Source organism: Macaca nemestrina, chromosome 8, assembly GCF_043159975.1.
Source record: "Macaca nemestrina isolate mMacNem1 chromosome 8, mMacNem.hap1, whole genome shotgun sequence".
Classification (NCBI taxonomy): Eukaryota; Metazoa; Chordata; class Mammalia; order Primates; family Cercopithecidae; genus Macaca; species Macaca nemestrina.
Window position 1 is genome coordinate 148,734,276 of NC_092132.1, and position 27,312 is coordinate 148,761,587.

The 27,312-nt window shown below is 38.4% G+C and overlaps 1 long non-coding RNA gene across 2 annotated transcripts in view; it reads left to right on the forward strand.

The window, feature by feature from the left end:
- The window catches only part of LOC105491862 (uncharacterized), a 38,447-nt gene extending 11,982 nt beyond the window's left edge, over nucleotides 1-26,465 (forward strand). Inside the window, exons 2-4 of one of the 2 annotated variants that reach the window (XR_011606582.1) lie at nucleotides 3,318-3,552; nucleotides 21,610-21,679; nucleotides 26,322-26,465. This is a non-coding gene — a long non-coding RNA (uncharacterized lncRNA). The remainder of the gene's footprint in view (nucleotides 1-3,317; nucleotides 3,553-21,609; nucleotides 21,680-26,321) is intronic. The other variant, XR_011606581.1, reaches the window with a different exon arrangement.
- The last annotated feature ends 847 nt before the right edge of the window (nucleotides 26,466-27,312 follow it).

A 27,312-nucleotide genomic window follows, 5' to 3' on the forward strand; every position in this document is an offset into this window, starting at 1 on the left:
TCTTTAGTCAGATTAAGTGCCATAATTTATTATTATCCACCATTTCCTTTCATGAAATCTCAACCCTTCTCTGCTTCTGCTTCAACTGCAGCCTTGGTTCCATCCCAAAAGCTGCCGCCTTCATTTACAGTGCCACACAGCTGGGGAGAGATTTATGGCCACACTTTATCAGACTGACTTTTGGACATGATGCCTACTATGGTTTGGCTCTGTGTCCCTGCCCAAATCGCATCTGGAGTTGTAAACCCCACGTTTTGAGGAGGGAGCTGGTGGGAGGTAATAGGCTCATGGAGGCCTTTTTCCCCCATGCAGTTCTCATGATGGTGGGTGAGTTCTCATGAGAACCAATGGTTTTCAAGTGTGACATTTCCTCACTCTCTGTCTCCTCCTGTCACCATGTAAGATGTGCCTTGCTTCTCCTTTACCTTTCGCCATGATTATGATTTTCCTGAGGCCTCCCCAGCCATGTGGAACTGTGAGTCAATTAAACCTCATTTCTTTATAAATTACCCAGTCTGAGGCACTTACTTATAGCACTGTGAAAATGAACCAATACAATGCCTCACCCCAAGTGGGCTCTTCAAGATAGTCCATTTCCCTGATGCCTTCATTCTTCTGCTGTCTTTGATCACCATTTTCTGAAAATCACCATAAGTTGATTTTAAACTGACCCATTTGGAATCTTTAGAATTTCACATTAAAAATATCACTTATTGAAGAATTTTAATTAGAAAGTTAGCAAGGTTTCGAATCATAGATTTTAATGTTTTAAACATGAACTTGACCTACTCTAGCCTGTTGCCATAATTTTCCTTCAACTGGATCACATTATCCTCTAAAGCTAAAACACCATGTTTCCTGTGTACTTGGCTTAGTCCTATTTGAAATACATTTTCCAATAGCATTAAAAGAGCCCCTTGAGCAGCTTAACTTTCTGATTCTTAGATGAGGGCATTCTATGTCACAAGCAGTGAAAATAACAATCAAAGTTGTATAGAATAATTGTTCCAAAGACTTTAATTTTTGTATGTGCAATGCAAATGGAAAGATCTCATTCCATAACCACAAGAGACAGAGCTTATGCACTCTCACAAGAATAAAATGCATGGAAGCAAAGTTTCTAAAAGTGTGTCAACATTCACATGTTCCTGGAAGCCCAGCACGCGGCTGTCACTGTCAGCTGGAGTGTGTTCCGTGGTTTGTGTACATTCAAGCAGGAGGGGTCTCATGGGTGCTGCATGTGGCATCTGACCACTTGGTTGATTTGGGCTGCTGATGGCTGCTTCATATTTACATACCTGCTATCAACTATCTGCTGCACAGAAAGGTTGATTTCCAAAGTAAAAAGGCATTTTGCAATGACGTACGTCGCACACCTTACTCCCAATACAACTTTTAAAATACTTTTAGGTAGATTACACTCGGTCTTTTTATTGAGGTTGTGTTGTCAACACAACACAACAGCAGTGACATCTTTTCTTATTAAGTAAAGCATCAACGCTAGCTCTGGAGTTAATTTTCAACTTTTCCTTTTACTTCCCTTTCTTTACTGACTCCCCAGGCACAGCACATCATGATTCCTTCTTCTAATCAAGACCCTTCCTGGAACCATTCTCAGACCTAAGTGGGAGGCATATCCTATACCACAGAGAGAATGGGGGCCAGGTGCAGTGGCTCACGCCTGTAATCCCAACACTTTGGGAGGCCGAGGTTGGTGGATTATGAGGTCAGGAGTTCGATACCAGCCTGGCCAACATGGTGAAAACCTGTCTGTACTAAAAGTACCAAAAAAATTTTTAAAAAGAAAGAAAGAAAAAAAATTAGCTGGGCATGGTGGTGCCTGCCCATAGTTCCAACTACTCGGGAGGGTGAGACAGGAGATTTGCTTAAACCCAGCAGGCAGGGGTTGCAGTGAGCAGGGATCGTGTCCCTGCACTCCAGCCTGGACGACAGAGTGATACTCCATCAAAAAAAAAAAAAAAAAAAGAGAGAGAGAGAGAGAGAGTGAGAAAATGGGATTGGAGTTAGATTATCTGGGCAGATTCTCATCCTGTCCCTGCCACAAGTAGCCATGTGACTTTGCAGAGTTACAATGTCTCTGACAGTTTTCTATAAAGTAAATATACTAGCATCGCCTTCTTCATTTTTTTGCAAGGGTTAATTGAAATAATTAATATAAAAGTGCTATATAAGTATTAATTATGATCATCTGCATTCATTTGTGATTGACAATTGCCCCAAATATTTCCCTTAGTCAAAAAGATTTTCATTTTATGTGAAACCAAGTATTTAGGCTGAAAGGATAAAGCACTGAAATCAGAGAGGTGTGGATGTAAATATCATAGAGTGGGGACTGGGAAGTTCCTTAGGCACCTTTTGTATTATGCATATTTACAGGGAGAAAAGCAGCCTTCCACAGACCTCTTAGGTCCTAAAACTGAGTGGGCCCAAGAAGACCCAGATCAAGGAACAAAAGGAGTCCATTCCAGGCACTCAGGTGTCTATTTTCTTGTCAAGTTATCTTCCCCTGGGTTCTTTTTTGTACCTGACATTTTCCGTGTCACCAACGTGTTCTCATTAAAACGGAATGCTAGGTTTGCCCACCCTGGAGTGACAGCAGAGAGCCCACATGTTGCCTCAGTGTCTCCTAAGTTTCAGTATTGTTGCAGGAGAGTCGTGTCCAGTTTGAAAGGCAGGAAACACTGTGTCAGAGCACACCCAGGGTTAATTTGAGAGATGGTCCAGGGTGCTTTATTTTTCTTGCCTTTTTGACATAAATGGATTCTTACTACACTATTATGGTGTGCCTTTGAGCCAAAATTTCAGGACAGTAGAAGAAATTACAGTCTCCTCTCCTGCTCTTTCCAATAGCAGTTGACAGGGAAAGGTTTCTATGTGTCCACAACTACAGAGAAGTCATATAGCCACTGTAGAGAGGCCCACCCCTTTTTATGGCTGTGTAGTATTTTATCATATATGCGTGTGTGTGTGTGTGTGTGTGTGTGTGTGTGTGTATATACACCATTCACAGATATACCATTCACAGCATCCTGAATGGAACTGGAGATTATTATTCTATTTACTCATAAGTGAGAGCTAAGCTATGCGGATGCAAAGGCATAAGAATGATGCGATAGACTTCAGGTGCTCGTGGGAAAGGGTGCAGGGGGGCTGAGGGATATAAGACTACAAATTCAGTATATATCACTTGGGTGATGGGTGCACCAAAATCTCACAAATCACCACTAGATAACTTACTCATGTAACCAAATACCACCTGTTCCTCCAAAACCTATGGAAATAATTTTTTTTAATAGATAGGCCTGCTTCCAGCCACCATGCATTCTGAAGAGATTGCTCTCTGAAGTTCTGGCCCAGGCCGAGATCTGCTCACTGGGCAGTCCACCCTATAAGAAGGAAGAATTCTGAGTCTCCAAAAATTCCAACCACTTATAGAAGAAGAGCCCTGTGATGTTCTAGGAGTCACATCCGTTTCCCAAATATACATTTAAACTACATATGTAAAGCTAAAGAAGAACGTGAAGAATATAGGTAATAAAACTGTGCTGCCTATGGGATTTATAGTAAATAAGCCTATTTTAGCTGCCCATGCCACAGAAACAAACAAAAAAAAGTGGGTAATCATGTGGGGTTATGGATACGTTAATTTGGTTTACTATAGTAACCCGTTTACTATCCATAGCTATTTCATAATATTATGTTGCATACCCTGAATATACATAACAAAATTTATTTACAAAAAGAAGAACTTAAAGAATGCTTCCAAAATGCACACCCTTCCTTTGCTATGTGAATTGGGGGTGAGTCTGCATCGGGGCTCTAGGGAGTGGGATGTCAGCACTTGTAGTTGCTAATGTTAAAACAAAGGTGATGCCTGAGCTGAAACTCAATGTTGTAAAGGATTAAAAATTAAAAATACGTATTATTGCTTCATTATGAAATAGTATTATTTTTGGAACCTTCATGTAGCCTGTTTTTAGAGGAAACTCTCCACTTAGGGGATTGCAAAGTCTTAGAAAGGCCCACTGTTTGCGCTCCTTGACTACGTGCATCCAGGGTACTACAAAGCACCCAACAGGCCTTGGTCATGTCAGCAAAGCTTACAGGTAATGAGGAAGTGTGGTAGAGGTAGGAAGTAGGAAATTATTGCTTGAGAAATAGACCCTGCTTCTTTGAGCATGTGAGTGCTGGAGGAGGGGGAAGGTAAACCATGAAAAGAACACTGGGGCTCATTGTCACTGAAATCCGAAGAGAATGACAACTTGCCAAGAACTGTATCAGAGGTAGAATCAGCAATAGAACCAGGAGGGGAGGGTGTGAGGACTGGCTGTTAATAACACGTTTCTTTTTATTCCTGCAAAACCAGAATAAAATACTACCTCACCCCTGTTAGAATGGCTCTATTGTCCCAAAGTCAAAAGATAGCAAGTGAGGATGTAGAGCAAAGGGAACCTCGCTGGTGGGAAAGTAAGCTGAGACCGCCATTATGGAGGTTCCTCAAAAACTGAGAATAGCACCTACCATATGACCCAGCAGTCCCGGGCCTGGGTCTGCATCCAACGGGGGGGAAATTAGCACCTCAAAGAGACAGCTGCACTCTCAGGTTTTCTGCAGCATTCTTCGTAAGAGCCAAAATATGGAAACCACCTAAGTGCCTGTCATCAGACGAATGGATAAAGAAAATATGATGCATACTCTATAATACTCTTCAGCCTCATAAAGAAGAAAATCCTGCCATTTGGAACAGCTTGCATGAACCTGAAGCCCATCATGCTAAGTGGAATAAATCGGACACAGAAAGATCTCCTAGGTGGAATCTAAAAACATCAGACTCCAGGAATTTGACACTAGCCTGGGCAACAGGACGAAAAGCCTTTTCTACAAAATAAAAATTAAAAATTACAAAATTATCTGGGCATGGGGGCACTTGCCTATCGTTCCAGCTACTTGGAAGGCTGAGGTGAAAGGATCACCTGAGCCCAGGGAGGTGAGGGCTACGGTGAGCTGTGATTGTGCCACTGCACTCCTGCCTGGGAGACAGAGTGAGACCTTATCTCGACAGCAACAAAAATGTTGAGCTCATAGAAACAGAGAATAGAATGCTCATTGCCAGAGGCTGGGGACGTCGGGTAATGGAAAGAATGGGAAAATGTTGGTCAGAGAGTACAAAATGAGAAACTTCTCTAGTAACAAACTATAGAAATGATCCCTGTAGGGACATGGATGCAGCTGGAAACCATCATTCTTAGCAAACTATCACAAGAACAGAAAACCAAACACCGCATGTTCTCACTCATAGGTGGGAACTGAACAATGAGATCACTTGGACTCGGGAAGGGGAACATCACACACCGGGGCCTATCATGGGGAGGGGGGAAGGGGGAGGGATTGCATTGGGAGTTATACCTGATGTAAATGACGAGTTGATGGATGCTGACGAGTTGATGGGTGCAGCACACCAACATGGCACAAGTATACATATGTAACAAACCTGCACATTATGCACATGTACCCTAGAACTTAAAGTATAATAAAAAAATATGAAAAATAAAATAAAAATTAAAAAAAAATTCTTTACAAAAAAAAAAGAGAGTACAAAATGCTTTGGTTATAAGATAAACATGTTCTGGGGATCTCAGGTACAGTGCAGGGACTACAGTTAGTAATACTTTATTGTATACACGAAACTGCTAAGAAAGTGGATCTTAACTGTTCTCACCATGCGTAAGAAATGGTAACTCTGTGAGGTGGTGGATATGTTAGCTTTACTGTCATAATAATTTCACAAGGTATATGTATATCAAAACAATGTGTTTTACATCTTAAAGATATACACTTTTTATTTGTCCATTATTTTGTAGTAAAGATGAAAACAGTTTCTTTCTAACTTCGCAGCCTTATCATCTCCTTCCTCACTGTAAAACACGAAGTCAGTTTCTCTGGCTTTGAGTTTTTGTGTTCAGGCACTCACCTTGAATGTTAAGAAATAATCCATTGATTTCTCAGCATACATTTAAATGCATAAGCATATTTGTGAATATATGTTTGGGAAGTTGAGGATACCACAGCCCAATCACTGAACTAGCTTCTTAGAAGGCAAAAGGATCACATCCTGGTTGCCTTCAAGACACCTAATGAGGGGAGCGGATTCTGATATGTTGACCCTCACTTTCCCCAGAGGGTAGTTAGGTGTAACTTCAGTGGGACTGTGGATGAGTGATTTTCTAATTTTTTCTTGGAAGATAAGAGATGATGCCACATCGAAGGAGATCTGTTGGTCTCAAGAACTTAGAGTGCCTTAGATGGGAAAATGAGTTTAGAGAAAGGTAACAGCTCATGCCCACATTTGGCGGTGTGAACGAGAAGGAAGCGTATTTGATTCCATCTACCTTTGTAACTTTCCAAGAGTGACAATATTCTACTTATTTTCTCGCTCTTACTAATCCCTACCTTGAGTGAAATTATGTTGACAAAGGAAATAGATACTTGATTTTCTCCTCTGTTGTTGGTCTAAATTAGCACAAATACAAATTCCACAAATAACAGGAGGGGCCCTTATTTGTCCTGGTGTAAAATGGATACATACAGAGAAATATAAATCTCACAGCTTTCATCAAATTGTATTTTGTGATTGTGCTTTACTTGATTCTTGCACTTTAAGAAAATGTTACAAAGCAATGAAATGTAGAGTTCATAACATTTATCTCTTAATCTATATTTTTAAAACGTAGGAATGTAGGAACATCGTACATGAATCATTTTAACTGTTAAATCATGTTTTTAGTTCTCCTGGTTCCATTTTTCCTTTCTGTCCCTATGCTTCTCCTTTCCTTCCCATTTTTATGTCTCTCCTTGCTTCCCTTCCACTCTTTTCTCTTTCTCTGCCCTCCCCTCTCCTCTCTTTCCCTGTCTTCTACTTTCTTTTCCTTTCCGATCATGCCTGAACAGCTCAGCCAGAAACCATTCAATAGGGCCGAGCAAGTCCAGTATCTGTTTTATAGGGAAAAAAAAATGCACTAAAAATATTAAGGGTGAATGGACCAGGGTCTGTAATCTCAAGAAGGAAAATGAGTAGATAATTAAGTAGATTGAACCACATGAAGTGGCTTACTACTCTGACCCTAAAAAGAATGAGGATACAAAGGGAAAGATAGACACTAAAAATCATATAAGCATGGTGAGAGCTGTGGAGGTGCATTTAAGTTCTCATGAAGGCACTGATCGTGGGAACTAAAGTTGCCCAGGGAAGCTGTCAGGGAAGGCTCCTCCGAGGACCTGTGTTTTAAACTAACGGATGAGGTGTGCCTGTCAGCTGGTCAGATGATGGCTGAGTTACATTGCAGGCAAATGGAATATCAATGCCTAGGCTCTGCGGCTGTGAACATAGTAAACAGTGTGCTTAAAATATGACAAGAAGTATGCTTTACCTGGGGTGGAGTGAGCAGGGAAGAAGGCTGCATGGGGTGAGACCAAAGAGGAATCCCACACCTCCATCTCAGTAATTAAGAGCTTGCACATTGAGAAAATTGGATTGTATCTTTAAAAATGTTTAGAAAGACTTTTATTCTGTTTTTTTTTCAATTCTTAGTTTATCTGCCATACTTCCAACTTTTATATAGTTGAAATTTTTTCTTTGGCGATCATACCCTTATAATCCCCTCTTTCTCCATAAGAATCATCATGAGTGTTGCCCCCAGCTCCTCTTCTGTACAGTATGTGAAAAAGATGTCAGCTTGTAAATTTTCTTGGCTACAATTTGTATTTCTGTGTCTATGTGCTCAAAACGACATCACCTCAATCAAGTACTACCTGTCTCTCTTACGCCAACGATTTCTGTTCCATAAAGTGTATTTCACCTTCTAGCATCCTATAAAATTTATTTATTTGATTTATTCACTGTTTATTTCACCAAGTTAAATGTAAAATTGACAAAGGCACTTAATTTTGTCTTCCTTACAGACACTAATGTATATCCCTGGAGCATATAATTGTGCCTGGCTTATAGTAAGTAGGTACTCAGTAAATATTGTTGAATGAGTGAATGGATGCCACCTCCGAGATATAGTTTCATTTCGGCCCTCTCTTATGATCTTCAATCCCACATCTCCAACAACTTACTGGACATTACGATTTCAGTGATGAAATTCTAGGTGGCTAATACCCCATCCCTATAAATCGACTTATCTTCCATTGTGTAATATGTCAGTAAACACCGTTACCACCTGCCCAGCTGTTCAGTCTGGAAATCTTACAATCTGGACTCCATCTTCTCTCTGGCTGGCACCACGCAGTCACATCCTGTTAGCTTTCTCTCCCCTACGTCTCCCACAGCCACAGCCCTGTGTTCATTCCAGCCTTCACTGTTCTAGTTGAGGACATCATCATTTCTTGACTGACCACTTTCCATAACCATTTCAGTCATCCTCATGGAGCTGATAGAAAACCCTAATATAATCTGACCTCACTTTCCACCACATCAACAGGTCCTTTTTTTTTTTTTTTTTTTTTTTTTTTTGAGATAGAGTCTCACTCTGTCACCCAGGCTGGAGTGCAGTGGCATGATCTTGGCTCACTGCAACCTCTGCCTCCTGGGTTCAAGCGATTCTCCTACCTCAGCCTCCCGAGTAGCTGGGATTACAGGTGCGCGCCACCATGCCCGGCTAATTTTTTTTTTTTTGTATTTTTAGTAAAGATGGCATTTCACTGTATCAGCCAGGCTAGTCTGAAACTCCTGATCTCGTGATTCGTCTGCCTCAGCCTCCCAAAGTGCTGGGATTACGGGCGTGAGCCACCGCACCTGGCCGTCAAGAGGTACTTTTTAAAAGGCAAAGTCGAATAGGTCACTCTAGTTTTTGTGCCCATCTATATGTGCATTGGTTGGAGAAGGCTGCTATCACAAAACACTATAGGCTGGGTGGCTTGAACAACAGATATGTATTTTCTCATAGTTCTTGAGATTGACAGGTCAAGGTCAAGGCATCGGCATGGTTGGGGTCTCTGAGAGCTCCCTTTCTGGCTTGAAAACGGCTGTTTTATTGCTATGTCCTCACATGGCTTTTCCTTGATAAGTGTAGGGGGAAAAGGAGAGAGAGAGAAAGAGAGAGAGAGCCCCCTAAATCTCCGGTGTCATGTCTTCTAAGGACATTAATCTGACAGGATTGGGGCCCATCCCATGACTCCCTGTAAGCTCACTTATTTCTTAGAGGGCCACATCTGCAAATACAGCCACACTGAGGGCCAGGGCTTCAGCATATAAATTTGATGGGTGGGGGACAAACGCATTCTGTCCACAACAATAACTTTATGAGGGGTTCCCACATGGGTGGCACTGTTGATTTTAGGAAAAGCAGCTTCTACAGGATGGTAGAGGCAAAGTTTAGATTCTGTGGAGTTGAGAGGTAGTAGGTGAAGGAAAGGTGAATAAGTGTAGACAGCATTTCCAGAACTTTACCTCAGAAAGGGAGTCGTGACAAAGGATGAGAGACAGCCCATGAGGTGGGTGAGATCCAGATGAGTCTTCCAAGGTTGGGAGAGGGATTTGGATATTTATTAGGCCATTGGTGCTACGGAGAAAAAAAGTAAGATGAGGACTTGAAATATTTATTGGAATTGGAAATATGGAGTTTACACTGCTTCTCAAGAACTCATATTAGAATGATAGACTCAGAAAAGGTTGAAATAATTTGAAAATTAGGTGATCTGTAAACAGAAAACAAAATAGGGAATGCTCAAGAAATTTGACTTAAAAGAGGTGGCACACATATACTATTGTATCAAGAAGCGGATATTGGATGAAAGAAATATTGAATGAGTGAGTGTGTGTGCATGTGTGTTCAAGAAAGACACAAGATTATGGATTAATAGTGAGCCATAGCATATATACAGAACATAGGAGGAACTGGCAATTTTATTGATTTTATTCATAGTGTGGAAGAAAATAGCGTATTCTAACTAAGGGGAGTGAAATTGCCCTTTGGTATCAGAAATACAAAGAGAGTGAATGCAGCCAAATATGAAGATATAGAAAGGTAAGTATGTTGGTAGATAGAGAGAGTATATTGATAAGGTAAGCAAAGAAGTTGACTTTGACATTTCAGCTATAGTAGTGGATCAGATCATCAACTGCGAATGAGTAGAGGAGCTCCCAGAGATTTATGAATAGAGAAAAAGTATTTGTCATAGTTGTGGAAAATAAAAGAAGTTGAACCGTAAACATAGTTGACTTGATAAAGATCTAGATGCCTATTAGGGTTTATTATTACATATTTTTAGTTAATATTTTGCTAGTGTGACTTCAGGCGAGGTGGTTACTTTCTCTAACCTCCAGTTTCTTCTGTAAAATGAGAGCATTTGGTTAGGCATGGTATAAGATCCTTTACATTTCTAAAATTATCATCAGGATTTGCCTTCAACTAAAGAGAATTTAAACCTCAAAGTAATCCATCTCAATTCGTCAAATATAAGACATTTTCACTTCATTACAGCTTTGAAGAAAATATTTACCAGGCATGTACCCATTAGACATGGATTAGGGAAGCCACACTTATGGGATAGCTCATCCCCTCTCCCATCCTCTTCTCCCACTCGCACTTGCTGACAGAACAGGTGTGCACTGGACAGGACCTGGTAGAGTACAAAATGGTACCTACCCTGTTGAGATGCAAGAACACTTGGCACGCTTGTAGAGCCCTAGATCATTGCTTTCACCAACTATCATGAGCACCTGAAGCCAAAATATAAAAGTTCAATGTCTGTCCACGTGCATAGAAAATCGAGTCCGGATAGGAAATGGAGCTAAATCAATAACTCTATCTAACTTGCATTTGACATTTCCACACTGGCTAGTTATTTACGTTTTGATCTTATTATTGAAATTTACTTATAGCCTACCACGAACTGGTTTTCCTTGTTTCCTCCTCTGGTGTCCTTGCGTACTGTTTTACAATGATTTAGTCATATATAATTTAGAAAGTTTTGGGGAAGAAATGCCTCTTGCCCTTCAGTCCTCCTTTTGGGGGCTAACTAGTGAATGAAAATAATTTAATCAGCTCGGAGTTCCTTATGAGAAACAGAGATAATCAGTCTTTAAAGGCGAATGCAGTGTGATACTTGTAATCCTCATAGCTCTTTAATCACTGCTTGTTGGGACAGTATTTAACGAGACACTTTTTCACAAAACATGGGGGGAGGCATTGAACATGTTGGCAGATGCTTTGTCCTCAGAGGAAGTATTTCCTGATTCAAATAAATGACAATTGTAATCTCCTTAGGAAATGTCTGTCTTTATGATACATTGCTACTAACACATTTATTCTGATGATACATTAATAAAAAATCAATCTTCTTCCTCTTCTCTTCCTCCTCCTCCTTCTACTCCTTCTCCTTCTCCTTCTCCTTCCTTTGAGACAGGGTCTCCTTCCGTCTCCCAGGCTGGAGTGCAGTGGCACAATCTCAGCTCACTGCAACCTCCACCTCCCAGGTTAAAGCCATCCTCTCACCTCAGCCTCCCGAGTAGCTGGGACTACAGGCATGCACCACCATGTCCAGCTAATTTTTGTATTCTTCCACAGAGACAGAGTTTCACCACGTTGGCCAGACTGGTTTCAAACTCCTGACCTCAAGTGATCTGCTCGCCTTGGCCTCCTAAAGTTTGGATATTACAGGCATGAGCTACCACTCTCGGTCCCATTTCTTCTTCCACTTTCTGTGGGCTGGGGGCAGCCTTGGGAGCTCAGTCCGTTTGTCTGAAGCCTCTGAGTGCTACTCAAAATAGTCTGTCCCAGAAGGCAGTATCCTGCGAGAGGAACAACAGAGTGCCTCTCACCAGTTCTGATAGCACAGAGAACTGTTGCTGTAGTATTTAAACAATAATTCACTAACTGTGTTTCCAAGCTCTAAATCTCAGAACAATCTTTGCAGCACTTCAACTCCGATATAGAAAGATTTGCTGCCACTGTGCCAGAGTTCAGCCAGTGCAATTTAGAATCGTTAAAATGTGTGGCCCTGCTAATCAGAGCTTATCATGAAAACACCACCACAGCCTTCACAACAGACGGGCATTAGCACCACTATAATTCTCTGAATTCTGTGGTGCCTGGGCATATTTCATCAGGCTGTCCAGTTAATCCTCCCACAAAGAAGTGAGACTGTCAGCCTCACTGGAATCAGCTCTGTTAGAGGCTATAAAACTATATGAAAAAGTAGTTGTAAATGGTTTGAGTGTATAAATTATGAATGCCAGTAATTACATTAGAAATTACAAAAGGAAAGGATTTGGCCCAGTCTCCTTGAGGATGCAGAGCCTTTGCTGGGGATTTTGGAACACCTTTTCAGAATTGGGGTGTTTTGTGAATTTAATATTTATTTTTCTGGGAGGGTCATGTAACATACCTTTTATTTATTTGGGCAGAAAGTAACATACACAGGTAAAATGAATCACACCGAAACCTAATTGATGGAAACAAATCAGCTTTTAAATAAGACGATAGGTCACAAGGCCTCCCATGGTAAATAAGTCAGTAGTGTGTACTGCCTCTTGTTTGTTTTCAGTAGTTAGTAGACTTCTTAAAGGACTTTACAAAAATGCTCAAGCCTTTGGTCCTTGAAGAGCCTTCTTTGGCTAAAATCCAAGCATATTTATATAGCCTACTGCTATTAAGATAATTATAACGTAGGTACTAAAATATATCTTCAATTTGAGAATCAAGAGACGTGGATTATAGTGAACATGCTGTTATTAAATTGCTGAATCACCTTAAACAGCATTTCATAACCTGAAACATTTTACTTCTACAGGAATGAATTAACTGATCTCTAAAATGACAGAAGGACCGCTCACCTAATATCACCTTGCTTTGTTTTTATACCTGTTATCTTAATATACCTTATGGATATACAAACAAAATACAAGATTCTACATTTTTTCAACCTTTTTTATGGTACAATTTATTGCCAGGATGCTTGAATGTGTTTGAGCTTTATATATTTGAAACATGTAACTTTATTAAGGTACAATTTCAAAATTTTATGTATTGTAATATATTTATCTCTGTGCTTCATGATTGTAACACATGCTGTCATGTGGAAATTTAACATATATTTACTGAAGAGCCACATTAATATTAGTAAACCGTAGTATTATTTCAGTCTTACAATATGCTGAAATTTTCCTGTACCTTATCTTATTATTTTAAAGAACTGTATATAAGAAATAATATTATACTAATTTCACTGACAATAATATAAAAACTTAGAAAAAATATGCATTTGCAAATCTTACAAAGCTAATAAGTAAATAGAAACAAATGTAAAGACTTACCCCAGAATCTGAATGCCACTCACATTTGTTTACTGATACTTAATTCCAGTATAGGGATCTTATAATCTACACAGGACTACAGAAGTGAACAAGACATCAGTATAATAAAGATTACCAAATAGGGAGTGCATTATGCATATATGAAAATCATTTGAGTTTAATAGCTTAATAAAGTCATATGATAAAATTCACAGCTAGGACAAATATTTTGCTAAGACACTGAATTTTAGTCTAGATAATAGGAGCACCTTTGTAAATCCACATTATGCACTGCATAAAATAAAATACAAAATAATAATTATGGTAGTAGATACTGAGTCTAGTTGTAAGTCATTCAAAATGGACTTGCCAAGACCTTCCCAGGTAGAACATGAACTGACTCACAAAAAAGTGGTAGTTGAGATCAGCATGTCCTAATGCTCTAGGTTAGAGGGAGCAGAATGTGAGGAACGTGGCAGAGTAGACCCAGCAGCAAGGCAGCGATAGAATGCGGAATAGGGCAATGAGAAGTGTTCAAACAGCAGCTATCAGAAAGCAGGGAGAGAAGAGGAGCGGGAGAGAGGAGCTCTCCCAGGTGCTGATAATAACAGCACCAGGGGGAGAAAGGACCAGTTGTGCCTGTGGGGGCAGATATTTCTACTTCCTTCTTAATCTTTATTTTCTATTAAAAACCCTCCCGTGTGCTGTGGAATGTACTGATACCAAGAGTTTCTCTCTCCACACCCCAGGTTTAGCCGAGGGTTTACCACACCTTGGTTATAGCTCCAATGGCTTTTTTGGTCCTTTTAAATAGGTAAATAAATAAAATAAATGCAAATGGTGTGATTCAATAGAACTTTGCTACTTAGAATATTCATGTGGAATCCAGCATTGTACAATGGTAAAAGGATTTAGGTCCTGGAAATTATTTTCAGCTAACTGCAGGATTACGAAGAGTGTAAACCGCCATGAATACTTCAATTTGTCTAAAATGTGAGTCATTAGGAAAGGCAGACTACTTAACTTTTTTCACTTTTAAAAATACGTTTAACAATAATGTGTTTACATGTTATAATAGCATGTGTAGGACAGTACTTGAAATAGCATGAAGTTCAGAAACAGCGCAAAAGGGCGTAGATTCAAAAAGACCCCAAAGTTGTCTTCTGCTATTTACTAACTCTGGTTACTGGAGAAGACTTGCATTTTATTATAATACTTTTAAGTTAAATCTTCTTTCCCACGATACAGAAACAAAACCAAAATAGCATAATAGAGCTGACATGAAGTCTAAATAATATAATATAATTGAAAGGTGTCTCGAACTATAGCATGCAGTTACTATTCTAAAAAACTTAGTAACATTTTTTCTCTCCTGCGTCAATCTCATTTTTTGTGGAGTTGCCACGGCTTAACTTTTGGTTGAGAACTAAAATGGTCAATTTCACCTTTACATTAGAGTTTCATTTTCGAAATAATACTTGTAAGTTGATAAAAGATGATAAAACTTTAGAAAAAAATAGTCACACTTGAAAATAATGTATAATGTTCAAGCAAATAAGCCAAAAGATCCTTGCCTTAATTTGGGAATTCAGCTAAGAATTATTTGAAATTTAGTCATGAAGTCTTTGCCCATGCCTATGTCCTGAATGGTATTGCCTCGGTTTTCTTCTAGGGTTTTTTCTTTTTTTTCTTCTTTTTTTTTTTTTTTGACTAGAGTTACATGTCAATGTCAATATGAGAGTGATATCCTATGAGGACTGCATATCCATTTTATTTATATGGGAATGCTTCAATATTGCTTATGTTGTTTAAGGGAAAGATGTTTTATTTAGACTGCTGGTAGCTGTCACACTATGCAAACTGGAACCGACTATTTCGGTTACATGACAGCTAAAGCATGAAACAAGTCAACAGGTGAAGTTTGAGTTGGGGAGGATGTGACTGTCTTGAGGATTTCTTTGTGCTTTGAAGTTGCTCTTTGTTAAGTCACCTTTGAAGCAGGATCTGTATGCCTTTAGTGTGCTTTAACTAACCTACTAATTTCCTAAGATGGACACTACAACAAGTAATAATTTTCAAAGAAAAAGATTTTTTGGCTGCATGTTTGTCATCCGGTGAGTTAGTCTTGTCTCTACTTTCAAACACGGCATTATCGATCAATTCTTTCATCAGGAAATACCAGAGACCTATAAAATACATAATATTCTGAGATTCATTATTAATGGCTCGGTTTTTCTCCAGAAAGTTGTAGCCTCAAAATCTAATCTGGAGGTCAAGAACACAATACTATAGGAATAAGTCTCGCACATTGAAGAAAGGCCTGTTAATATTTGATGTTTTGTCCTAATCTGAGATCCCTATCCTAAGAACACTTTTTTTTTTTTTTTGGTTTTATGCTTTTTGGTCCTTGCAAATGACCTCATGCAAGGACCATGTTCTGTCAGAGATTTGCAGCTCATGCTAGTGCAGGAAATAAAAGGAATTTGGAGTTGGATCTGGATATTAATCCCAGCTCTGTTCACTTACTATGTACAGTCTGGGGTATGTGGCATGATTTTTAAGTGAAAAGAAAGAATAATAATACCTAAATATAACATTAATTGCAATGAAAGTATATATAAATCGACCATACAAAAAGCATCAAACAAACCATAAAGCATATGAGAAAAAGAGTAAAACACATATAAGCCCCCACAATTATTTCTTTTTCACCTTCTAAACTTTTTGATGATGTCGAAGATGGTCTGCAAGTTACCACTGGGAATTTAAAAATGAAGTCTAGTTTTCTGCTTCGTTGTCTAAGTATACAAATTCATAAATGTGAAAACAATGTTTTAAGCTACGTGAGAAAAATGGCAAATATTTCATGAGGATTTACTGGAAGGAAAAGTCACAATGAGGAATCAGGGATGAGTTTATCAAGGAGGGGGCATTTGATCCCGGCCATAATGCACTGGTAGGCTGTTGAAAAATAGAATTTCATCTAAAGACCGGCATAATAATGACATTGATTAAATACAGAAAATTAGAATTGGAGAAGTTGTATGAGAACAGAGGGTAATGCATAGATGAGGAATCGAGTGCACGTAAAAAGCAAAAAAAAAAAAAAAAAAAAGAGAGAGAGAGAGAGAGAAAAAACATAGTGGGGAAAGTAGTCGGAGGTTAGGGAATACGGAATCCTGATCAAAGTGCCACCTTAATCTGCGGAAGGGGAATCTAACTAGCAGAAATCCAGCAGATTCCCCTGCACAGTTTTAACCCAGGAACCTTGTCTGTGCTATTTCCTGTTTTTAGTGTCCTTCTTTCCCATCTGTCTACGTCCGCATGTTCCACCCTAGCTATCTTTAAACTTTCAAGCCACTTTCTCCATGAAACCTTATTTAATGTCCCCTGTGACAAACCCCCTTCCTCTCAGTCCATATTTTAACATGTGTGTTTACAAATCAGGACATAACTAGGTAGAAAATGAAGTCGTATACCCCAACTAAATCTTTTCTTTTCTTTTTTTCTTTTTAAATTTTCCATTTTTAATTTTTATTGCTCCCTAATAGGTGCATATATTTAAGGGTTACATGAGATATTTTGATACAGGCTTGCCATGTGTAATATTCACATCAGGGGAAATGGGGTATCCATCACGTCAAGCATTTATGCATTGTGTCACAAACATCACAACTAAAGGAGGTCACTAACATACTTGTTTAGTTATTTTAAAGTGTACAGTTAAATTATTATTGACTCTGTTGTGCTATCAAATACTGTCTTACTCATTCTTTCTAACTACCTTTTGTACCCATTAATCATCCCCAGTGCCCCCCACCCCTTACCTCCCCAATACCCTTCCCAGCCTCTGGTAACTCTGAAGTTATCATCACAAAAGCCCAGCATAGCAAAGGGACATGCACACAAGATTCTCAGAAAGTATCTGAGACCCCAGTTGTTTACTGAAGAAAGTGTGGATGTCTTCCAAACCTACTTGTCCTTCATGCATGAGCTTAGAGTTTATGCATGCATCTCAGATACTTTATGAATCTAGTATCACCAAACACAGAGAGGTCAATCTTTCCTCATGATCAACTACCCTAAACACCATACTCACTAATTACGAGAGAGATAGATCATAGAATTTCCAGGTTCCTTCCAGTTCTAAAAGTCCACATGTTTTATTATATGCAGGAATATCAGGCAGTTGTCCAATCTGAAAAATAATTGTTTTAATTGCTTTTTGATTTAAGATACTGTCTTTATCATACATGTTTCTTTTTGGTTTAACTGCAGTCATGATTAGACCTTTACATTTTGTATCAATGCAATAAAATATTTAAGCTTCTAAAATGCCAGTCATCCAAAAACTGTGCGTTCATAATGACAAATTCTTAGCAAAACCTGTGTTATAGTGGTTTTCTAAATAATTTATTTCACAATCCTCATATTCCTCATTGACAGTTAAACTCCAGGATTAAGGTGGCCACTCAACCAATGAATAAAAACCCTATCTTGATCTAAGGACAAAGTGAAAGTTGGTGGGAAACATTGTTGTTACATTCACTCATGAAAAAATCAGTTTCTAATTAATACTCTAAATAAATTCAGATTTGGCTGTAGATGTCTCATTTATTTTCCATAAGTATTAATTATATGTATTTGCTTTGTGTCTGACTATCTGTTACTTTATATGATTTGGCTTGTAGTTTGAAATTAAAGTTTTCATATAAACTTTTTCCATATAAACTTTTGAGTCACCTTCTTCATATCCCCCAATAAAAACTCTCTGAATCCTGCTTTATTTTTAAATATGTTTATATGTTATATGTTTCCAGCAGTATGACCAATTCAGTATCTGAACAAGTTCTCACTTTAAAACAAAAGTTTAAAATAAAAAGTAAAAATCTATTAAATGTCTTATTTAACTTAAAGAAAATAGAAAATCCCCAGGGGTGGGGGAAACAAAGCAAAAAAAAATTAAAGAAAAAATTTAGAGCATTAAGAAAAGATTGAAGCTACATCACACTATAGTGTCTGCCAAAGACCAGAGAGCTACAGCTCAGGTGTTCATGGCTCAGCCAGGTAGCTCATCAAGGTGGGAGTCTGACACCAGATCTCCAAAGACAGGACACTAAGAGGCTGCACTCGAATATAGGATGACCTAATCAAAGAACTAAACACACACAGATGCACGCACACACACATGTACAGGCATGTACACATGCACACACACAGAGTACAGGCACACATGTACACACAAATGCATATGCACACACGTGCACACACACAAACTATGCACACACATATGCATACATACGCATGCATGCACAGACACACACAGCACTGTAAGTCCATAGGATATCTGCTGTGTCATTATTGGTGTTGGATAAACAGGAAAAATATCTCCCCTCAGAATTTGTAACTACAGCTGCCCTCCCATGTCCAACTTTGCATTACCTGGATTTCCTGAGAGGGCTCAATCCCTGATTTATTTTAGAGAGAACTTTGCTTGATAATGGCACAGTAGTTTATCCTAGGACTTTTTTTTTTTTTAACACTGTCCTCAAATAATTCCCAAAGATCAAACTTAAAAATAGTAAAATTGTAAGTATTATTTTTATGATTGTATTATTCTATGTCATAATAATAATAATCCCAAAACCAATAAAATAAGGCATGATGGCAAGAATCAGTCAAGCTATGAATAGCAGGGCAGGCCGATAATGTGCAAATGTTTGCCTTCTAGGCATGCATTTGAAATAAATATTTTGAAAAGATAGGAATAAAGTTCTTTAAATTAATAATACCATTTTAAAGTAATAAATAAAATTTCTAGAGATAAAAATACAGGGTCAGACGTGGTGACTCATGCCTGTAATCCCAGCACCACAGGAGGCTGAGGCAGGCAGATCACTTGAGGTCAGGAGTTCAAAACCAGCCTGATCAACATGGTGAAACCCCATTTTTACTAAAAACACAAAAATTAGCCTGGTGTGGTGGTGGGCACCTGTAATCTCAGCTACTTGAGAGGCTGAGGCAGGAGAATTGCTTGAACTCAGGAGGCAGAGGTTACAGTGAGCCGAGATCACACCATTGCATTCCAAGCCTAGATGAAGAAGTAAGACTCTGTCTAAAAATAAAAAAAGAAAAAAGAAAAAAATTACAGTAGCTTAGATTAAATTATAGTGACTGGGTTAAACAGTCAATTAGGCACTATTAGAGAGAATGAGTTGAAGAAAGTTATCATGAGGTCAATCAAAGCATCAAGATGACAGTCAGAATTATGAAACTGGAGAATATAAAACAATATGTTTATGATCTCATGTTAGAAAAATACATTTTTAAGTCAGACATAAAACTTCACGAAATAAGTTCCAACGACGTTAAAATTAAGAACTTATCTTCATCAAAATCTTCAGTAAAAAAGTAAAAAGTGAAGTCCCATACTGGGGAGAGTTATTTATCAAACATATACTTTACAAAAAGATTTATAATCTGGAATTTTTAAGTCTTAGAAAACAGGCCGGGCGCGGTGGCTCAAGCCTGTAATCCCAGCACTTTGGGAGGCCGAGATGGGCGGATCACGAGGTCAGGAGATCGAGACCATCCTGGCTAACACGGTGAAACCCCGTCTCTACTAAGAAATACAAAAAATAGCCGGGCGAGGTGGCAGCGCCTGTAGTCCCAGCTACTCGGGAGGCTGAGGCAGGAGAATGGCGTGAACCCGGGAGGCGGAGCTTGCAGTGAGCTGAGATCCGGCCACTGCACTCCAGCCTGGGCTACAGAGCAAGACTCCGTCTCAAAAAAAAAAAAAAAAAAAAGAAAGAAAACAGTAAGAAAATATCTAATACATTTGAAAAAAAAAAAGAATGGAAGACTTGAAGGAAAATCTCATGAAGAGATTTGCAACCTGACTCGTTTTTAAGGAACTGCAAATTAAATCTTCAATAAAAACACTTTTACCAGGACTGAATTTCTAAAAATTCTAAAGACGGACAATTTTAGGTGTTGGCAAGGAAGTAGTGTTCTTGGAACTATTATATATTTCTTGTGGTTAAAAAAAGATAGTCACTTTGGAAAAGCACCCAGAAAAAGAACTAGGATTGTCTATTGTATTAGTCCATTCTCACACTATTATAAAGAACTACCTGAGACTGGGTAATTTATGAACGAAACAGGTTTACTTGACTCAGCTCCACCGGCTGTACAGGAAGCAATGCTGGGAGACCTCAGGAAACTTATAATCATGGCCAAAGGTGAAGAGGAAGTGAGCACATCTTACCATGGTGGAACAAGAGAAAGAGAAAGAGACAGAGAGAGAGCAGGGGAAAGAGCCACACATTTATCAAACAACCATATCTTGTGAGACCAGCAAGGAGGATGTCTGTCCCTATGATCCAATCACCTCCAAGCAGGCCCCTCCTCCACTGGGAATTACAATTCAACATGAGATTTGGGTGGGGACACAGAGCCAAACCATATCATCTGTTAAACCTGAACACATGTACATGCTATGACTCATCAAGCTAGCAATAGAGCCTAAAAAATCATGTGTTCCAGAAAATATGTGCAAACATACCCACAGTTGCAAATGCTTAAAAGCAAAATGGTAGAAAAAATGCAGTTGTTCACCAACAATATAAATGATACATGAAGTATAAAATACATAATTCAATTAAAAAAGTAATTACAAATATTCTATAGGCAATAATATGGGTAAATGACTAGAATGAGAAATGGAGTGAAAAAAAGGCAACTTCTATAAAACATACATAGTATTATTTCATTTATAAAAAGTTAAAAACCTGGAAAAATAAGTTATAGAATTATGATTTTCATATCAAAGTGTAGGGGATGAACAAACCATACATTGAGAATAGCGATTTGCTCTGAAAGGCAAAAAGGAGGCTGTCATGTTCTAAAGATTTGCTCTGTATCTTTAGCAGAGGGGGATGCCGTCTAAGAGTCAGTTTCCTACTAGAAAGCAGAGGATGCTTTGAAACTGGAATGATTCAGAGGGCTTGTTTGTGAATAGATTATTCAGAATAGGAAGGGCATAGAAACCAGAAGACGTGGTGATGACAGCTAACCCAGTAGTAGCTAAGCTGTTGCTATCCCTAGGCTGAAGGGCGAGGAGAGAAAGAATAGAGTCATCACTGGAACCTGGAAGGAAGGACACAGATAGTGGAGGCTGCCTTGAGAGGTGCGGTTACTTTCAGTCAAGGGCACAGGCAGCAGAACAGGGAGGGAATCAGCAATACAAGCAACCTGCCTTAAGTTCACTTACCCGCTCTTATCTCTTCAAGGCGCTGCCAATCCATGGAGCACAACTTGAAGTCCCAGGGGCTGAAGGACCTGCCGATGGATTCCCCAAAGGTCAGTTTCCTGAAGCAGGAAGCAGATGAGCAACAGAGAATAATTTGAGGGGTAAAAGGAAGATGTCTGGCACCATTTTAAATATTCATTTGTATAAATATTCTAAATTAATTTTACTCTTGCAAAGGAAAGGAGAAAGAACAACTGGGTGAGCCTTTGAATATTAAGGAGATGAAGCAAATGATTAAAGCGTTAGAAGAAATCACAAAGACACGGGGGCAGGAGGAGGTCACAGAGTGAGAAGGATGAATGTGGAAGATGTTTTCTGAGGAGCTCATTACGGTCATTTGACTTCACTTTTCCTCCATCATTTCCATGAAGGGTCCTCACATTTTAAGAACTCTTTATTTCTCTTGTTCAAATTTTCATGTCAAACTATTTTATCTGAACAAATGTGGTACTGCTAGAAATACACCTCATAGATTTCGACATACTTATCTTTTCAAAATCTGTTGCTCCTTGCAGAACATCAGAAACTAGGTTAATAATATATTTCTCTGTAGAAGCAGCTCATGGTAATTTTACTGTGAATCAGCTGAATCGACCATTTTTATAGAGGTCTTGAAGGTATTCAAATTTTATTCTCTTATGTTCCAGGAGGTATGTATGAAGTTGCAAAGATTACTTTGGTACACTGACATCGGGATTTACAGTATCCACCTGTATTTAAGATGCTCATTGTTATTTTATATTTGATAAAGACAAGAAAAAAAGGAAAAATTATTTCTTCTTCTTCTTTTTTCTTCGTTGAGACAGAGTCTCACTCTGTCACCCAGGCTGGAGTGCAATGGCGTGATCTCAGCTCACTGCGACCTCTGCCTCTTGGGTTCAAGCAATTCTCTCCCCGCAGCCTCCCCAGTAGCTGGGACTACAGTACCCACCATCACACCCAGCTAATTTTTGTATTTTTAGTAGAGATGGGGTTTCCTCATGTTGGTCAGGCTGGTCTCGAACCCCTGACCTCAGGTGATCCAGCTCCTTCAGCCCCCCAAAGTGCTGGGATTACAGGCGTGCATTTCTTCTTTTAAAAAAAAGATATACTTTGTTTGTTCATTTATGTTCATAGCGAAATTGAAAACAAGATATAGAGAGCACCTATATATCCCCTGCCGCCTTTCAGACACAGCCTACCTCATTATCACCATCTCCTCCCAAAGTGGTGCATTTGTTGTAATAGATGAACCTAAATTGATGTATCGTTACCTCCTAGGGTCCCTAGTTTACATTTGGATTTACACTTGGTGTTGTATGTTCTATGAGAATGGAAAAATGTGTAATGACGTGCATCTACCATTAATTTATATTAGTGCGCTATGGCACAGAAACTATGTGCATGGAGCAGCTTTGCTGCCTTACAAATCCGCTGTTCTGTGCCTGTTTATGCCTCCCTCCTCCCTCACTCCTGGCAACCACTGATATTTTTACTGTCCCTGTCGTTTTACCATTTCTAGATTGTCATGTTGTTGGAATCATACAGTGTATAGCTTTCTCAGGTTGTCTTCTTTCACTTAGGAATATGTATTTAAGTTTCTTCCATGTCTTTTCATGGCTCAATAGCTCATTTCTTTTCGGTGCTGGATAATGATCTGTTGTCTAGATGTACCACAGTATGTCCATTCACTCCCTGAAGGCATGTTTGTTGCACCACAGTACGTCCATTCACTCCCTGAAGGCATGTGTGTTGCACCACAGTACGTCCATTCACTCCCTGAAGGCATGTTTGTTACCCCTAGGCTTTGGCAATTATGAACAAAGCTGCAACAAATATCTGTGACCAGGTTTTTATGTGGGCATAAGTTTTCAACTCCTTTGGTTAAATATCAATGAGCACAATTGCTGGGTTGCATGGTGAGACTATGTTTCCCAGTTTGGAAGACTGTCAAACTTCCAAAGTGGATGAAGCATTTCACATTTTACCAGCAATGCATGAGATTTCTGCTGCCCCACACCCTGACTAGCATTTAGTGCTGTTGTTATTCTGGATTTTGGTCATTCTCCTAGGTGTGTGTGCTGGCATGTCATTCCTCTTTCAATTTGTATTTCATTGATGACATGAAATGTGGAGCATCTTCTCATATGCTTACTCGTCATCTGCATATTTTCTGTGAGAAAGTGTCTACTAAGTTTTTTGGCTGATTTTTAAATTGGATTGTTTGTGTTCTTAATGCTGAATTGTTAAAGTTCTTTGTATATTTTGGATAACAGTCCTCTACCAAATATGTCTCAGAAATATTTACTCCTGGTCTGTGGCTTACTTTCTCATTTCTTGACATTGCCTTTCAAAGTACAGAAATTTTAAATTTTAGTATGGTCCAATTTGTGATTGTTCCTTTCATCGGTTGTGTCTGGTGTTGAATCTAAAAGGCCATTGCCAAGCCCAAGGTCATCTAGGATTTTCTCCTAGGTTCTATTCTAGGAGTTTTATAGTTTCCCATTTTACATTTAGGTATATGATCCATTGGAGATAATTTTTATGAAGGGTACAATGTCTAGGCCTACATTCATTTCTTAAAATGTGGCTGTGCAGTTGTTCTAGCACCATTTATTGATAAGGCTGTCTTTTCTGCATTGTACTGCCTTTGCTTCTTTGTCAAATATCACTTGAATATATTTATATGAGTCTATTTCTGGGCTCTGTATTTTGTTCCATTGGTCTATTTATCTATTCTTCAGATATATTTGTCTATTCAGTAAAGACAAGAATACCACATAGTCTTGGTGATTGTAGCTTCATGGTAAGTCATGAAGTTGGGTAGTGTTAGCCTCCAACTTTGTTTTTGTCTGGCAATATTGTTGGCTCTTCTGGGTCATTTACCTGTCCATATAAACTTTTGAGTCACCTTCTTGATATCCCCCCAATAAAACCTGTCTGAAACCTGCTTTATTTTTAAATGTCAAATGTATTCCAAGTAGCAGATTTATGCACTGAAATGTACTAGATCTTTTATGCTAAAATCTTGTATGAATGAGTACAATTGCTTTATTTATACATGCAGAAAACTGAGTGACTTTAAAGATGTTTTGCAGAATGCCAATAGTTGATCTAAATAGTATTTCCCAGAATGAAGCAGTGGACAATAAAATGTGAATTGCCTCTCCCATGCCATTGACTCACCTGGATGCCTGGTGGGGGGGTTTGCTTTGTCATTTCAACGAACGCCCGAGGAGCAAAGGTCTGGACCTGCTTGTGCTGTATGAGGGTCACCACCATGCCCTCTACTCAGTTCCTTCCCCCCAAGTGTAACTTACCCACTTCCTGCAACCTGCCTTACAGGATAGATCACACATATTGAGTAAGTTAAGGATAAAGAAAAGAAGAGAGAAAAGAGGGATGGAAGGAAAAATAAAGGAAACAAGAAAAACACAAATGCATTGAAAAAATCATTATTATAAACAATGGGATTCAAACAAACTCTAGTTTACATATCTTGCTCACTCTTGATTGCATTTTTATTTTAGTTGAAGAAACATTTATAAGTGACAACTATCTGTTGTTTTGTGACAGAACTAGCTATGAAGGTAAAAAAGTCTGTAAATTTCTATCATTAGAGACACAACATTAAAAGAGTCCATTAACAAGGATTTAAAATAAAAGTGACATTTTATAAAGAAAAGAGAAGAGAAAATTTCTCTTTTCTTTATAAATCTATAATATATATACCAATCTATAATCTATTATATATATACCAATAAGATCTATAATATATATACCAATAAGAAGGAAGCATGATGTTAAACAAAGGGCCATGCAATTATTTCATTTCATCTCAACTTTTACTCTACGTATTTTAAAAGAGGTCTTTTAGAATTATTTGCTGTGTATTTTCATTATAGATCTCTCATGTGCTTTATCCAATGGAAAACATGCCTGACACCCACAGCTACTATTAACACTTTTTCAAATTCATAGTTCTACTTGTTTCACTCAAGTCCAGTTATTCTTCAATTCAGGACAATCTACTCTCTCTCTCTTTTCCCACATTACCCATCCTTAGCCATTTATTGAGCATTTGTAGTGGTCCTGCATTTCTGAAGAGTGCTGAATTATTGACCCCAAGACTTCCTCATAAGCAGCTGATGCTTGCATTTACATGATTTTCCCAGATAGCATCATTGGAAGGCATCTAGGCAATCCAGTTATTATAGTCCTTCCTAAAATGACCATTAAACTATTGACTAAAACATGTAGTTTTCCAGCCATATGACAGGAATGGCAAGTAATTTCACTCATGTGCATGCAATGACAACTATGCCCATACTGCTGCTTGGCTGACCAGGTTAATAAGATGCTTATAGATTTCAGAGAAACTAAGAAAGACATAAAAAAGTACATTTCACACATGACTTAAAATGGCAATGAAAAGCCAGTCTAATTGTAAGAATTGCCAGCCAAATAAGGCTTATTTTCTGGTGGTAATACAGTCAAACTTAAAGAATAATTATCAAACACTTACATGTGCTTATTATGACACAGCAACCTCATAAATGCTTTGCCTCGGGTCAGCATGTGGCTCAGGTCACAATCATGTCTTAGTGCCCGGCCAGGCTTAGAATGTCCTCAGGATTTCTCAATTCTAAATGAAATATGGTATTTATGGTTGAATTAGACTTGCTTTAATGAGACTTAATTTTATGTTTCCAGCCTCAGAGGTAGGTAATTACTTTAAGAAGACTTGGCCCAAAGATGACTATACAACCCAAGCAACTGCATCAGGAGTATTGACCCAGCACTCCAGAAAGCATGACGTTTCATTTAGATCAAAATTGTTCTTCTAAATTAAAGTTCGTTTTGGAAGCTATGTTTTCTTTTGCATATAAAAAACAGTATTAGTATAACCTCAGAGCCTAAAATAACATCTAACAGAGTAAACAGTCCCCGTATACTGCTAATATGTGAATGAATACATAGATGTGTGCGCAATAAGTGTTCACCTTTTCCAGCGTAGTTTGTAGACTGACCTAGGTAAATTAAAGTGTTTAAGTTGTAAAATAATATCATATAAGCTACACAGAATCAATTGACAGAAAGCCTTGATTATTAGTCTAATTAATTAGTTTGTAAGAAAAAGTAAAGGTTTTTTTTGTCTTTTTTTAAAAAAAAAACAGTATTAAAGTCACTGCTGCTAGTATGTTGACTTCGTTGACAGAAGAGCTTCGCAAACAGTTAAACAATACTAATTTCGTATCAGATCATTTCAGTAGTTTTCCTCTTTTTCATCCAATTCACTGAATAAAATGATTGTTTTGCATTTCTTTCTGTTGAATGTAAAAACATTTTAAATGTTACCTAAACCAAGTTTTTAAATTTAGAAATAAAAATCTATATTATTTTTGCAGTAAACAAAAATTTAAAATTTAGCAGAGTAAGCAAAAACATAAAATGTTCAGTAAACAAAAATATCAAATTCTTTCTAGAATAAGACACTTAGGAAATAGAAATATGTTTGAATTGCTTGGGTGGCATACACAGTTCATTCTTTCCTCCAAATAGCTGAAATATATTTACTGAGACTGAAAACTTTGGCATTAAATGTAGCAAAAGAAGGGCATCCTTTATAGTACACTTAGAGTTTGTTGACTGAGTGACTGTGTGGTTGTATGATGGGGGTCTGAACCTTGAGTTTCTGTTGCCT